Genomic DNA, 15,937 nt, shown 5'->3' on the forward strand with positions numbered 1-15,937 from the left:
GAGAGCCGGGTGAGGCCCAGCAGAGCCTCCCCAGGAGACGGAGAGGGTCAGAAAGTAAGAAGAGGCTGCCAACTGCTTCCCTAAAGGGTTGAGCTGCCGTTGACAATGCTCCCCCATAACATGGGCGCTTCTGCTGTGCCTTCCCTTGACAAGACCATTGGCACTCAGTCCTGCCTCCTAAAAGGCAAGGAGTTCAAGCTCCTGTGCCAGCACCTCCTGAGCCTACCCCGGGCTGTTTGGGAGCCGCCTAGCACTGGAGTTCGGAATCGCTTGTCTAGTCAACCCCCTCTGAGAGGGAGAGGGTCTGCGGGCGGGCAGCGTGGCACCAGGTCAGTCAGGGGTAGAACTGGGACTCAAGCCCTCGGCGTGCAGCGCTGAATTCAGGGTGCTGGGATGCAGAAGAAGGTGGGGACAAAGACTCGGACTTGGGCTGAGGGGGACTTCCTGTTCAGGAAAAGCCTTCCGGCTGGAGAGGTTCAGCAACGAACACCGCTGAGCAAACACCGCCGCCTGTAAGGTAAGCGGGCACGGCTCTGCGGGCGGCAGTGCTCTCAGGTGTCCCTCCCACCTGCCCTGCCCGGAGCAGCGAGATCTTCACAATCCCGGGGCCCCTGGGGGGTGGACAGAGCAGGACCCGGGACACCTAGTTCTAAGCAGCCCGAGCATGAGCTTTAGCCTCCACACCTGAAAAACGGGGCCTGTGAGGAGCCTGGCACATGCCACCCACGGACACGAGTTCCCCTCCCTGAGGCCACACACAGGCCCAGAGACGCGTGAATAATTCATCCTGAGAGCGTCATGACTCCCTCAGCGCTGACTGGTGTCTTTTAAAAAATTTCTTTATTGATTAAGGTGTTATATATATGTCCTTATCCCCCCATTACCCGCCCTCCCCTCCCCCCCCACACTCATGCCCTCATCCCCCTGTTGTCTGTGCCCACTGACTAGGTATTTTAAAAATGTTAAATATATTTATAAAAGGAGCTGTTATAGTCTAAAAGGTTTTTTTTTTTTTTTTTTTTTTTTTTTAAATCTTCCAGTTTTGCTACTTAAAGATACACCACTGCTTAATTTTATTGCTGCTCCTTCTAGATTTTTTCTAGGCCCAGAAAAAAACTGTTTTCTTGTGTGTGTGTGTGTGTGTGTGTGTGTGTTAGTTTCATATGGTTACAGCCATGGTATACATGCACCTCTGGATCTTTAAAAAGTGTAGCATGGGCGAGGAACTGCCCACAATATGGCATATGCTTTATAAAAAGTGTTTTAGGGGCTGCATAATATTTCATTCCATGGTCCATCACTGTTAGCGTCCCCGCCTCTGCTGACCATTCAGACTTTCTCCCTGCCAAAAAGAACGTTGTAACAGATCTGTGCGTAAGTGTGTTTCTGTGTTCAGAATGGTTTCCTCAGGAGCGGTCCCCGGGAGACGGATAGGGTCAGAAAGTAAGAAGATGCTGCCAATGCTTGGGCTGAGGGGACAATGCTCCCCCATAACACAGGCTCATCGGCTGTGCCTCCCTTGACAAGACCGTTGGCACACAGTCCTGCCTCCTCAAAGGCAAGGAGCTCAAGCTCAATCACAAGGCTTCACCAAGGTGAGGGCTCTGTATGTCTCCCGGCTTCTGGCTGGGGGAGACCGGCCTCCTGGATAGAGCCGGCTCAGACTGACAGCGGCTCCTGGAGCTCCTTCCCTCGGTAATCACACACTTATCTGCGCGGCGGCTCTGGCAGGCCCGTCTCAGTCAATATTTACCAAGTGTCCGCTGTGCGGGCCTCCCCCGCAGCCCCTGTAATTGAAGCCGTGGCCAGGGAGGGCAGGGCCCGAGGGCGGATATCTGTGCCACACTCAGGGGAGGAAGGTGGATGCAGAGCTGTCTGCGGAGGAGACGCCAGATTCAAGGCAGGGGCAGGGGTGAGCACCGCAGAGGCACGAAGAGGGAGGGGGACAAGGGGTGTGGGTAGACCAGACAGTGTGGGGGCAGCAGGGGAGCAGGAGGAAGGCTGGCAGTGCCATGTGAGCCCCCAGAAAAAGGTTCTGGGTGGGCAAGGGCAAGGTCGGAAACCCTGTGCCAGCCCTGCTGAGAATGGGCTGGGAAGAGACGAGAGGCATCGCTCAAAGGGGAGGAGAGGAGGAGTGAGAGAAGCAGTCGGAGTGGAGGGAGATCAGGAGGCAGACACTCAGGGCCCAGGGATGGGCGGTGGGGACGTGGGAGGGGAGAGCACTGCGGTGACACCCAGGCCCTGGGCAGGTGGAGGTGACGGGCACTAGTCACTGTCCACTCGGTGCTCAGTCCCCTTCTCCCCTAACAACGGAGCCCCATGTGGCTCCAGGGCGGCCGCAGAGCCGGCCTGAAGCAGACGAGGAGCCGGCGTGGCCGCGGCAGCTCTGGCCGTGCGCTGTGAGCAGCACCACCTGGGCCTCTAGCCTGCGAGGCCGAGAGGGAAGTGGGCATTGTGCCTCAGAGTCTTCCCGGTGCTGAGAAAGCGCTGGCCTGAGAACCGGGGCCTCGCACACGCCGCTGAAGGAGGGGGGACCAAGCAGATGCCCCGGGAGGCTGAGACCCCACCCACTGTGCAGGGAGAGCCCCACCGACCATCGCCGCGGACACGGCAGACAGCACGGCGGCGTGGGCCTCTGGCGCACAGGCCCAGGGCACGCTCCATCTCTTGGTACTTCAGGGTCCCCACTTATAAAATGGAGATACGTCCTCCCCACTTCTACCCCCCACGCCCCCACACAGCTGTTGTGGCAGCCTGACCCCTGCCTGCCCTGCGAGCTTTGCTCCCATCACACAACCTCCTCAGCGTCTTCCCCGAGCTCCCTCTGTGCTTTGCCCGTCTGGTGCCCTCGGCCTAGAAAGCCCTTCCAAGCTCCTGCCCACTTCCTCCCAAAGCCCAGCGCCAGCCCGGGCGCCGAGCACAGCTTCGCGGGAGACAGCGGTCGGGGCTCCTCCATGGGGCCCCACACAAGCTCTTTCCGCAGCCCTTCTCACACCACAGGACAAGGCTGTTCACACACACCCCGCCTGCGACCGAGCGTCCATCTTTGAGGGTTTCTAAGGCCCCCCCCCCCCCCACACACACACATGGCCTAAGCGGCGGTGCTGCTGGTGAGCTGTGAGGGCCGTGCAGAGGGTGGAGATGCCCTCACCAGGCTCTGCACAGCCCAGAGCACAGCAGAGAAGGCTGCCCGGCGCTGGTTCAGCCACACATCCCCAGACCCAGCCGGCGTGGAGCTCCATAAACCTTCTTTAACGAACACGTGTCTCCCCTCCCGGGCCTTTGGTGGCCATAGATGGTGCATGAAGTTGGGAAGGTCCACTAGAGGGGTCTGCCCTGGCCTCTCACCCATAGGAAGGCACCGTGTGCCCATTTTACAGGCAAAGGGAGAGAAGCTCGGAAGAGTGACCTGACTTGCTTGGGCCACAGGAAGAAGAGAAATCCAGGGACCGAGCCCTGGGCCTGCTCCCTCATTGCTGTCTTTCCTGTTCATGGAGAAGAGCTGAATCCAGAAGCAGGACTCTCACAGGAAGCCAGTCCCTCCCTCACACCTACACAGTCACACGTGCACACACATGTACACTGAGTCTGAGGCTCCCACAGGGCCCTCTATGGCAAGACACAGACTGGGAGAAGATATTTGCAAAATACATACTTTATCCAGAATGCATAAAGAACGGTTACAACCCAACAATAAGATGACCAACAACGCAACTATTAAAGATTTAAAGGTGGGGAAAATATTTAAACAGACGCGTCACCAATAAAGGTAGAGGAATGACAAACACAAAAGATGCTCAACATCATTACTCATTGGAAAATGCAAATTAAAGCCTCAAGGAGACAGGACTCCACACCTGTTAGGATGGTGAACGTTAAAAAGACTGTCTGTACCCAGTGCTGGCGAGGAGGGGAGAGCAGAGCCTCGTACACTGATGAGGGGAGAGCGGAGCCTCATACACTGATGAGGGGAACATAAAATGCTACGACCACGTGGGGAACTATTGGGGCAATTTCTTAAAAGGTTAAGTATATATTTACCGAGTAATTCAGCCATTCCACACCTAGCTATTCACCCAAGAGAATAGGGAAATATACACCCACACAACAACTCACACACAAATGCTTCCTGCAGCTTTATTTCTAAACACAAAAAACCTGGGGGGGGGGGAAAAAAACAAATGTCCAACAAATGAAGAGATAAACAAATCAGGGTTTATCCTTCCATGCAATAGAATACGACACCAATAAAAAGGAATATGCTATTGATTATACAACAACATGAAATCTCAAACACAATTATGCTGAGTGAAAGATGCCATACCAAAAAAGGAGTGCATACTGGACGATTCTGTTTCTATAAGATTCTAGAAAATGCCAAGTAGTCTATAGTAATAGCAGATCAGTGGTTGTTGGGTTTGCGGTGGGGGAGGGAAAGGCACAAGAGGGAGGAACTTAAAGGGGCAAGAGGAAATTTGGGGGCTGATGGATGCGTTCATTATTAATTGTGATGAGGGCTCTGTGGGTTAGATGCCATGTAAAAACTAACCAAACTTCAAATATGTGCAGCTTGTTGTGTGTTGACTGTCGATATATATAAAAGCCCAATATGCAAATAGACCAAAGTACGGAACAACCGAAAAACGGGTCACTATGATGTGCACTGATCACCAGGGGGTGAGTGCAGAACATGGCGGGTGTTGGCTGCAGCTGAATGGTGGAGCAGGTGAGTTGGGGCACCAGACCAAGGCAGGGTGCCAGTCGCTGTCACTGTGGTGAGCCTCTGGTGGTTACGGAAAATCCTTTGCTCCCCCATGCCACAGTACCGCCTGGCGCTAGCACGCACTGCTGGCGCCAGAGCCACTGCTTGCACCCGGCACTAGTCCTGATCGCCCGGCGCAGTCATCATGTGGGAGCGGTGGTGGGGGAGCAGGGCTGCTGGCAGACAGGGGAGGGGAGGGTGGAAGGGGCCAGGCCAGGGCACGGAGGATGGGCTGAGACCTGCCCCTGAGCCCACTGCAACCTCGTGGCCCACAGTTCCTTTCAAGGTGCATGAATTCATGCACTGGGCCCCTAGTAGCTCAATAAAGCTGCAACAAGGAGGAGAGGAAGGGGAAAGAGCAGTAGCAAGCAGGTGAGTCTTACGTGGGATGCCAGGCACACACACGTGTGTGGAGTATGAAGCCGCCACCTGGCCTCTAGGAATACTTAAGAGTCTCTCACCCCAGGATTCTGTCTGCTAGGGACCCGAGGCTACTTTTTCTCTGCTCACGTTCTTTCCCCAGAGTACTTCCTGTGGGCCTGGCCGTGCTGGGCCCTGGGATTCAGAGGGAAAGCAAACCCAGTCCTTGTCCTGGCAGTCCATTCTATCAGTCATGGTGTAGCTTCCCCAAATTTAACCTGAACATTTAGCCATGTGCCCCAAACGCCCCAAATGCCCCAGCGGGCTCCCTTCTGCCCTCACGGGGCCTCTCAGAGCTCTTCCTGGGCCTGATTTTGCTTCTAGCCTTGCCACCTCGGGGAGGAGCCCTCTATGAACGCATGTCTCCAGCAGAATCTGTCTTTTATCTGTGCTGAACACACATCCACACCAAACCCCAGCTGATTTCTAATAACGGACTAATGAGATCTGAGCCAAGTCTTCCCAGAATCCCAGGAATCTGGGGGAGGGGAGACTCTGAACATTTTGAAGCCCAACATCTGCTTGAAGCTCCATTTCTCCGACATCCCTCAGGCCCAGTTTGGATACCTCCAGCGAGAGGGCTGTATTGGGTCTTTGGGAAGTTAGAGAAGTTAGAGTTCTTTCTAACTGAGGGAAAGGTGTGGCGTTCATTAAGCGCCTACTGTGAGCTGGACCCCGTGCAGGGGGTTCTGCACATGTGGGGCTTCTAATCTGGCTTAACTCTCATGCCGGCGTTGCCCTGAGAGGCTGGAGCTATGATTATGATGCCTGTTCTTACTGCGAGGAAACAAGTGACTCGCCCAGAGGGACGTCACAAAGGAAGTCCATGTAGAGACAGAGATGGCAGCCTGTGAAGTCTGGGCTTTCTGACCTCCACCACTCTGGGCAAAGGGCCTGCCGCCGTCTAGATCTGGACCCTGGTTTTCTTCCCCTGGATGCTGACCTCTGGGATTCCTTACCATGACCATGTCCTACCAGTCCTAGCCCACCTGAGGCTCCTCCTCCCGCAGGCACAGAGCCCTGGGCGGCCCCCCCTGCGGGGGAGGAGAAGGCTTTCAGAAGGGAGTCGGCTCAGGGGACTGTAGGCCCAGGTACCAGCCAGCAATCCCCAGATCCACCTCTCACACAGGTGCTATGGCGGGTACCTAGCATTCGGAAGGCCCGCAATTAAAGAGCTGCTGTTACTACCATTCCTCTGAGCCAGGCGCCATTTTTCTATCAGGCCGAGCAGGTGCCTGATGAGTATTTGATTAACGGGAGCCACGAAAGAGAAGCTATCATAGAGGTTTCCACCCGAATCCCAGAGCGCCCTGCAGCCTGTCCGTGGGGTTCCTCCCGCTGATCTGGAGCTCCTCTGAGGCCGTTCTCGGAGCACCCTCGGCTTCCTCCACTACCAGATCCCGACATCGCCCCCGTGGCAGCCGCGTGGCAGCGCCGTGCACGTACGGAGAGACTGCTTCCTGTCCAGCCCTCACCACGACCCCGGCAGACGGCGGCAGGGCCTCGGCCTCAAGGCCAGCCGGGCTTTTCAGGCCAGGAACTGCCCCTCCCAGCGAGGAGCAGCCAGCGCCTCTCTTTATGCCACCTCTCCAGGCGGCTCCCCTGCCAGGCTCTGCAGGCCGCCCGCCAAGTCCCCTCTTCTGAGGCTGCCGACCAAGCTCCAAAGACCAGGGGGAGGGAAGCCCGGCTAGTGCCAACGTCAAGGGGACACAGAGGTGTCTGGAGGCCTCGGTCCCCGGAGACTGGATCCTGACAGTGCTGCCCAGAGGGAAGGGACACACACAGGGCTCTGGACACCGAAGGCCCAGGAGCAGAAGCCCACAAGCTGCCAGAGTAAAGTGTCCCCCGCCCTTCCAGCCTCGCCTCCCTCCTCCGGCCTCACGCTCAGCTCACAGCCACGGGGCGTTAGTGAGGGCACCTGGCACCGGGCATCGCAGGACACGCACGGATGGCCCACACACTCCCGTTCTAGAACGTGCACTTAAACGTGTTGACCACATTTGAAAAATCAAGAGATGTCACGAAGAAGGAACATCCAGATTTCTGTCTATGAATCAGAAGATCTGGCAACACAGGGCCCAGGAGCCGGCTGGCAGCTGCCTCTTGCAAGCTTCAAACGCCTTTCCATTTGCCACAGCCCCCACGCTGCCCAACCCGGTTTGCCTCTGTACACACCTGGGCTGGAGGTCCTGTGCTTCATTTGTTTTACTGTGGCTTTCAGACCTCCCAACGGCCTTACGAGGCGGATGGCACCATTCCCCTATTTTACAGATGCGGAAGCAGAGGCTCTGAGAGAACGAGTAACGTGGCCGGGATTCGAACCCAAGCAGCCTGACTCGAGTCAAACACAAGGACACGTGTCTGCGGCAACATTAACGGGCAGCGCCATGTTTAGTGAAACAAAATGCACTCAGTTTGAAGAAGCCCTTTCTCCCCTGATATGATGCGGCCTTCATTCATGGGAGCTAGAAGTGTTAAAATGCATTTTCTCTCACTATGGGATGGCGATAGTAAACAGAACTCTCACTGCCCTTTGAATGTCCGCAGACGGCAGACTAGAGCATTGGCTGGCCTAGCTCAGACTCCCACACGTACCGGTGTCTGAAATCTAAGTCCAGGATCCGCTGCTGTGCCCTGAAGCCTCCTGTCCCGGGATGACAGGCTGCTTCGGCGACTCCTGTGGCTCAAAACCCCCAGCCTCTTTATCGGCATCGCATCCCGTCCCATCACCCATCACCGGAGAGGCGGCTTTTAACTGAGCCTCTCCCCGGCCCCGGCCCCGGCCCTGGCCCTGCAGCAGACCGACAGAGCGCTTGTTCTCGCCTCTTGTTATATTTATCTCACTCGTCCTCGGGTTACAGCGATCTGTATCCCATCCACTCCTGTGCCCCCCAGAGTGGCTACAGAACAGAAGAGAGCGCGGCTGAATTGTCTCGTTCTGCAGGTGTGGAGAAGCAAAGGGCCTCGCCTGGGCCACCCAGGGCGCTGCTGGCAGAGCAAGGTGCGCCCCCCAGCTCCGCGCTGGCTCTTTCCACTGCACCAGGCCGCTTCCCAGACTCTCCCTCTTGGCTGACTCAGCACCTCGGTTCAGAGGACAGCGCTGAGCATGTGACAAGAGCTTTGTGAATATCCGTCTATGAAGAGGTGCAAAGCCGCGGAGGGGACACAGGCCCGAGCTTCATTTCACCTGCACCGAACCTTCCCTCCATGTGAGCTGCCTGTCAGATGGAGACACGGCCCCTCAGGCCCCTGGTGACCTGGATGCAGAATGACTGCATGCAGCCGAGAAATGCCATTCCCCGTAGGCCAGAGTTAGGACCCCAGGCTTGCTGAGGGATCGAGGGTAAACGCCTTTACCTCTCCGGGGGTTAGGTGCGGCAGACAGCAGGAATGATATCTGGGAGGAAGATCCCCCAAGGCTGCTGCACGGTTGTGGGCACCTGACAGGCTTCCCAAGAGGAATGCCAGAGTCCTGCCTCCATAAGCACCTGAGGAGGGGAGCTTCAGGCCCACCCAGGGCACGTGGGTAGCCCCACTGGAGTGTGCCACACAGTGGGCTTGAGCGGTCCCTCCGATGGCTGTGGCTACTTTGTACAAGACTTTAAAACTGTTTGGAAATATCCTAAGCTGGGTAGAACATTTATCATCATTATCCTCCTCCTCCTTCTCCTCCTCCTCCTCCTTCTCCTCCTCCTCCTCCTCTTCTTCCTCCTCCTCCTCCTCCTCTTGCATAAACTCAATGCCGGAAATAAGGAGATGACAATGGTATCAGCTCTCTGATGCTTTCCTGGCCTCAAAAGACCATCCTTCCCCCTCCCAGGCCCATCACAGCCCCTGTCAGTGTCCTCACGTTCCCAGACGGTGCATCACCCACATGTTTAGATGCTTGTCTCCTCTGTCAGCTTCTAACAACTGAAGATCAACTCTTCCTCTTTCCTGCAGCCCCTGCACTTACCCTGGGGGCTAATAAATAACAGATGCCGATCAACGTCCTCCAGACAAGGAATCCCCTTCACTCCTATTCTGGGACAAGGTGGCATTTGGGTCTCTTACAGCCGGTAGACTCAGCCAGTCCTTTTGTGGGAGGGGAGCACCGACATTCAGAGGGAAACTGGCTTACCCACAGCTCCTCCGTCAATGAGCGGGCACGGACTGAAAGCAGCTCTTTGACTCCCGGGACAGCGCACTTCCAGCTCCACCTGCTCAGGTTTCACAACAAATCCGCTGTGTAACTCTGGGCAAGACCCTTTGCTGGTCCGCCCTGACTTTCTCGCTGTGAAGTGGGTGACATTGGGGTGCCTACAGAATGGGGTTTTCTGAGGGGAACAACATGGCACACAGGAAGCGCTCAGAGAGGGTGTCTGTCGTGACGGCCATTCATTCCGCGCCATTCTCCGTGGTAAAGGGCCTCCGCCACCCACCAGCTCAGCAGAGCGCACAGTGCGAGAAAGACGTCTCCGCGCCGAGGTAAGCATGCTTCCGCCCGGCACGCCCTCTGCAGTAATCCCCTCAGGGAGAGGCCTCTCCCGTCTCCAAACCGCTGTGCGCACGTGCAGCGTACACGCTCACAGCGACGACAGCGGGTCTGACTCAGGGCAGTGAGACTTTTGCAAGGGTATGCTCTTTGGAGTCAGGTGGACCTGGTGTCCGATAATAGTCCTGCGCCTTCCAGCTGTGCAGTCGTAGGCAAGTCGATCTCTCTAAGCCTCAGCCTCATCCTCTCTCAAATGGGTTTACTTTTCTATGTGGATGACATGAGATAGGGAATGGGCTGGTACTCCATCAATGATACTGAGAGCAAGAATGCTCTCATTTTTATTTAACAAAATCCCCTTAAAAATGTCAGGACCTGGGGGATCATGTAGTCCAGTCCTCTCATTTTATAGCTGGAGACCCGGATCTTGAGAGGAGGCATCATTATTGGCCCAAGGTCACTCAGGGAGCTGGTGGAATGAGACCCGGGACCTGGGTCTCCTGGCTTTGTACTCTGCACCCATTTTGGCTCACTTGACTCTTCTCATCTGCCTCTATCCCACAAACACAGCAAGTGGCTGGAGTCACTCTCTTCCCAATCCTCTTCCCTTCATAGTCACCTTAGCACCATCTGCTTGCTAGTGACACCACTCTCCCGGGCACAGCCAGCTCCTTTAAACCTGACTTGAGAAGGTAAGACAGCTGTTGGCCACTGGCAATAGCGATAACAACAGAATTAATAACAGAAGTGACAACCAGGAACTGGCACAATGCCCTGTACTGAAAGGTGACCATCAACACATTCTGGAAACTTCTCCCTAACCCAGTTGGCTTAGGAACATAATTTCCTCAAACTTCCTGAAGACCTACGTTGTGCCTAGCCACAGACCAGAGGCCGAGGACACAGAGAGGAAGAAGACAGGGCCTCTGCCAGGAGGAAACAGGGCAGGTGGATGCACCACAACTTCTTTTGACCCAAAGGGGCCAGCAGCAAAATCCCCGCCCCAGCCCATGGGGCACCTTCCTCATCACGCCAGCAAGAGGCAGGAGGTATCTGTGGAATAAGCTGGAGAAAGAAAGGGGAAGTGCAAGCCTGAAAAATCACAGCAGGGAAGAAGACAAAGAACAGAAAATACGGACACTAAAAACTGGACTGACTGCCTTGTCTCCGGGAGATTCTGGTATGAGAGTCCAGAGAGGACAAGGGAGCAGCAGGGGCCCATTTGAAACCAGGAAGCCTTGGGCCTCATCCCCTGCTGGCACACACGATTCTGATGCCTCTGTTCCCTTAGCGACTCTGCCCTCAGATGCCAAGATTTTCCAAACCCACTGCTGGGACCATCTATGCCTCTTTGGGACCATCTTTCGCCAAAATGATGTCATAGCCCTTGCAGTGGGAATGTTGCTTCTTAAGCCCTTGGCCCAGCAGCCCGATGCACTCCAGCATCATTAGCCCCTGGCAGGGCCACCATCCGCAGGGATGGAGAGGAGGCTGCTGGGGTGGGCTGGGGGTACCAGGCGGAGAAAAGAGGACGAAAAGCAGTACTCCTCTTCCTTCTCCCCCGTCTATCCCCTAAGTCCCGTGTCTCCAAAACCTACTATGTGCCAGGCACAGGTACAATTGAAGAGTTTCCTTCAATCCCAACATCCACCCTCTGAGACACGTACCCTTCTTCCCGATTCACAGACGAGGAAACTGAAGCTTGGGGTGGGGGAGGAGGAACTTGACAAAGGCCACCCTAAGGATGGCACAGGGATGGTCAGCGAGGACGGCCTGGCGCCCCCAGTTCCATGAGACCCACAAGGTCAGGGTTTCCCTTGAGAAGCCCGGAGTCAAACGGGATCAACCAGGGAAACCCCAATTATTTCATAGACTCGAGTTTAAATCCCGGGTTGCTTTAAGAGATGGATCTCCTGCCACGTTAAAGCTGCCTGAGTGGCATATTAAAACTGTACAGACCATCTAATCCAACTCCTGCAATGAACAGACAAGCAGACAGACACCCACACCTGAAGGATTTTAAAATGGCTACTAGTAGCCTACTAGCAAGCTAAGGACTAGAACCCCATCTCTGGCACTTTCCCTGCTCCACCAGCCTGCAGAAATCACCGTTTTCTGGGGGGAAGCAACTCCAGCTCATCCCCGCCCCCCCACCCGGTGGGCAGAGAAGGCAGAGGGAACAGGCCGTGGACCCCGGCCCCCTCTCCTGCAGGGCCTCTCAGGCCAGCAGGTGCTCTAACCGCCCAGCTCCCTGAGAGGAGAGGAAGGAGGAAGCATCCCACCCAGGAAGCTCCAGGCAGAGTGAGGCCAAGACCTCCCGCCTTAGAGGTCACGGGCATTTCCTCCAGACCTCCTGCAGGGCCCAGATGCCTCTCAGGGGGGATGTGGGAAGGAGGGAGTCACTGGCACTTGACCTTGGGCTGGGTGTGGGGTTCCAGCCTCCTTCTGCCCCCCGGGGAGCCCTGCTCCTTCTCCGAGAGGAAAGAGGCGAGCGTGGCTGCCAAATGCGGGAGAGGAAGACCCACGGCAATGGGGGCAGTCCCCAGAGTCCTCTCCATCGCCCATCGTGGGCATCTTCCCCGTTGCAATTGGCATCCCCGGGGTGTGGGTTTCGCGGTGGTGGGTGCCATTAGCAGGATGCAGGGGAACGAAGGGAGTGGATGAATGAGTCACAGTTAACCCCTCCTCGGCCGGTGCCCCCTGAGGATTCTACCGCAGCGAGAGGCCCCCGCCCGCCGCCCGCTGCAGTGCAGCGCAGGGGCCCCTCCCGGCCCCGCGGCCTCCTCACCTGAGTCCGCTCGCCCTCGGCTCTGGCCCGGCTTGGCGCAGCGCCTCTGCAGTCGCTGCTGCAGCTGCCCGGCCGCGATCAGCAACCTGCGGCGGCGGCGGGGGAAGAAGACAGACAGACAGACAGACAGACAGACTCGGTGAGCGCGGGCGGGGACGCCGGGCAGGGGAGCCCCCGGCTGCCCGGCCCGCTCCTCCCTGCGGTGCGCGCCTCCCCTCCCCCCACAGCACCGGGCACCCCGGGGGCGGCGAGCGCAGCGGGGTGGTGGGCGCGGAGGTCCCCGGAGACCCTGCTATCACCTGTGGAGGCTCCCATGGCTCCGGCTGCCCGGCCGGGGCCGCCGACCTGCTCTCCGGAGCCCCTGCTGGAGGCGGCGGACCGGGCGCTCGCTCGCCGGGGCTGGGCTGCCGGAGGGCGGGGCGGGAGGGCGCGGTGGATGGAGGATGAGCCAGTCCCCGGCTCGCCGGCAGCTGCGTCAGCGGCCGGTCTGCACTCTCCTCCTTAAAGAGATAGTGGGCGCCGGGCTCCCTCCCAGGGCGTGGGGGCGGACACGGGAGCGCGGAGTGCGTCCTCGGTCACCTCCACGCCGGCCTGTCCCGGGCGGCGGGGCATCGCGGGAGAGGGCGCTGGTTCACTGAATGGCTGTGTGACCCTGGGCGCTGTGTGACCTTGGAACAGTCCCTTAGCCTCTCTGGGCCTCAGCTTTCTGCTCTGAAACGTGGGAGAAGGACACCAAACTGGCTTCCTGGCACCTCTGCCTACCTGCCTGATTGCCCCTAACTGCTCCCCTGCTAGCCTGATCGCCCCTAACTGCCTCTGCCTCACTCTGCATGCAGGACCCAGGATTTCCTCCTCCAGCTGGTCGCAGATACCCAAGACCCGGGGCTGGCTTTGCCTGGGCTGGCTGCACCAGGGCTGCAGCCGCAGAAGCTGGCGCCTGCCCAGGATCACAGGGTGTGTGGCTTGTCCTTCTCTCAGGCCGCAGCCCCAGCTGCTGGTTCCTGGGACTGTGGGGCAGGCGGCTTGTCCCTCTCCTGGGTTGCAGCTTGGCTGGTCCCTATTCCTCTCTCCCCAGTATTGAGTGTTTGAGCTGTTACTGTGTGAGGGCATTATGAGGGTGTGGCGACCATTTGCATATTGGCTCTTTATTATATAGGATAGATAGACTAAAAGTAAAAGATGGAAAAAGATATACCATGCAAATGCTAATCAAAGGAAAGCTGGATAGCTTAATATAAGTAAAGGACTTTACATGCAGAGAGCAACAAATACCATAAGATTTCACTTACATGTGTAATCTCAAAAACAAACCAAACAAACCAAAATAGAAACAGACTCATAGATACAGGAAACAAATTGATGATTACCAGAGGGAGGAGGAATAGAGATATAAGTGAAATAGGTGGAGGGGATTAAGAGGTACAAACTCCAGTTATAAAATAAGTAAGTCATAGGGATATAATGTACAGCATGGGGAAGGAAATACAGTCAGTAATATTGTAATAACTTTGGTGACCAATGCTAACTCATTGTAGTGATCATTTTGTAACGTACAGGTATACCAAAAAATGTATACACACTCTAACAGCTGATAGGTCAATTTCCAAAATGAAATGCGTATTAATAAACACTGCTTTTATAATTATTCAAAGCGTATGTATACATACCCTATATGTAAATATCAAATCACTATAATGTACACCTGAATCTGATAGGATATTGTATGCCCATTATATTTCAATTTTAAAAAAGAAAGAAAAGAAAGACTTCAGAGCAAAGAAAATTACTAGGGATAAAGAGAACCATTGTACAGCAATAAAAGAGCCACTTCAGCAGGAAGACATAATAATTACACATGTGAACGCATCTAATAAAAGAGTTTCAAAATACATGAAGCGAAAACTGTCAGAACTGAAAGGAGAAATAGACAGATTCACAATGACAACTCCAGACATGGACACTCCTTTCTCAACAACAGAACATAAGCAAAGGGACAGGAAATAAGCAAAAATGCCAGAGAACTGAGCAGCACTATGGGTTACATGTAACAACTTGGACCCATCTCAAAGACATTACAGGGAGTGAAATGAGCCAGTCTCCGGAAGATTATAGACTGTATGATTCTACTTACATGAAAACAAAAAAAAATAAAACTATAGTCCTGTGGTAGAGTGGTTGCCAGGAGTTAATATGGGAGAAAGCTGTGACTAGGAAGGGACAGCATAAGGCAGTTTTTTTGGTTGATGATACTGTTGACATCTTGCCTGTGGTGGTGGTTACAGGAATCTATATATGTGTTAAAATGGATAGAACTGTGCACCAAAATGAAAAAGTCAAATTTCTGAATATTAAATTTTAAAAAGGCAATTTGACATTTAAATCTTATGGTTAATATACTCTAAGAAGCCATTTAGAATTTAGTTTGTAGCATAACAGTATTTTAGAGAATATCACAGACTTCATTTTACAGTATACTACAGAGCTCACAGAGCATTATATGAAAATTTCCTAGCAAACTCCAAATAAGAAAAAAAATGTTTTAATGTAAGAAATGCTTAGTAAACACCAAGTAAAAGAACATTTATTTTAGTAACCTTCACTTGAATTCCAGCTGCAGACAACATATCTGCTAATATTTTAAACATGAGAAATATACTTAGTTTTTCTGACATATGAGTGGTGATTATAATAATCATTAAGTAGGGAAGAAAAAGGTTAAATGACTTATAAATAGATTAACAGCCACTCAGATAAGTTAAAACAAAGATGAATTTTATAACTCTTCAATTAAGATATTCAATTGAAAACCATGACACTAGTTCAAATCAAGGATGATATGCATTTGAATCAAATAAACTATTCTCTGGCCCTAGCAGGTTAGACTCAGTGGATAGAGCAACAGTCCGTGGCTGAAGGGTCTGGCGGGTTCAATTCTGGTCAAGGGCACATGCCCAGACGTGGGTTCAGTCCCCAGTGGGGAGCGTGCAGGAGGCAGCCAATCAGTGATTCTCTTTCATCATTGATGTTCCTGTCTCTCTTCCCCTCTTCCTTCCTCTCTGAAATAAAAATGTGAAACTAAGTAAATTATTGTCTGTGGGGAAATAAAAAAGTATTAATTATTAATTAGTCCCATAAATTTAAAATAAATATTCCAATGTAAAGTAGCCTTTTAATAACATACTTGAATGTTTCCCGAAGGCATATAATATTTTTAAAATGTATTCTAAATGAAACACTCAGGTCAGGGAAATGGTACATGCTATACATTCAAGTCAGCTAAGTTAAAACTATTACTCAGCTATAATTTAGTATTTCTGTGAGCATATACGTTTCCAGCTCTGGCTATGATTATTCTGAACTTACAAAGAAGAAATGGGAGGTTGGCTTGTCTATGAAAGGGATCAGATCTTCAACTGCTTCCAGGCAGCTGCTGCATTAAATCGAGCAATCTATACAGAAATTCCAATGATGACATAAATCTGCATGTTCTGAA

The 15,937-nt window shown here is 53.9% G+C and overlaps 1 protein-coding gene across 6 annotated transcripts in view; it reads right to left on the reverse strand.

Moving 5' to 3' along the window:
- The window catches only part of SNPH (syntaphilin), a 40,040-nt gene extending 27,168 nt beyond the window's left edge, over positions 1-12,872 (reverse strand). For 2 of the 6 annotated variants that reach the window (XM_084887895.1, XM_084887892.1), the window contains exon 1: positions 12,445-12,530. The gene's annotated coding sequence lies outside the window, so the exon portion shown is untranslated. Of the gene's footprint in view, positions 1-12,444; positions 12,531-12,743 lie in introns of those variants that run through there. The other 4 variants (XM_084887896.1, XM_084887891.1, XM_084887894.1 and 1 more) reach the window with 4 other exon arrangements.
- Between the last annotated feature and the right edge of the window lie 3,065 nt (positions 12,873-15,937).

The sequence above is a fragment of the Pipistrellus hanaki genome (genome assembly GCF_964339955.1).
Source record: "Pipistrellus hanaki genome assembly, chromosome: 6".
NCBI lineage: Eukaryota > Metazoa > Chordata > Mammalia > Chiroptera > Vespertilionidae > Pipistrellus > Pipistrellus hanaki.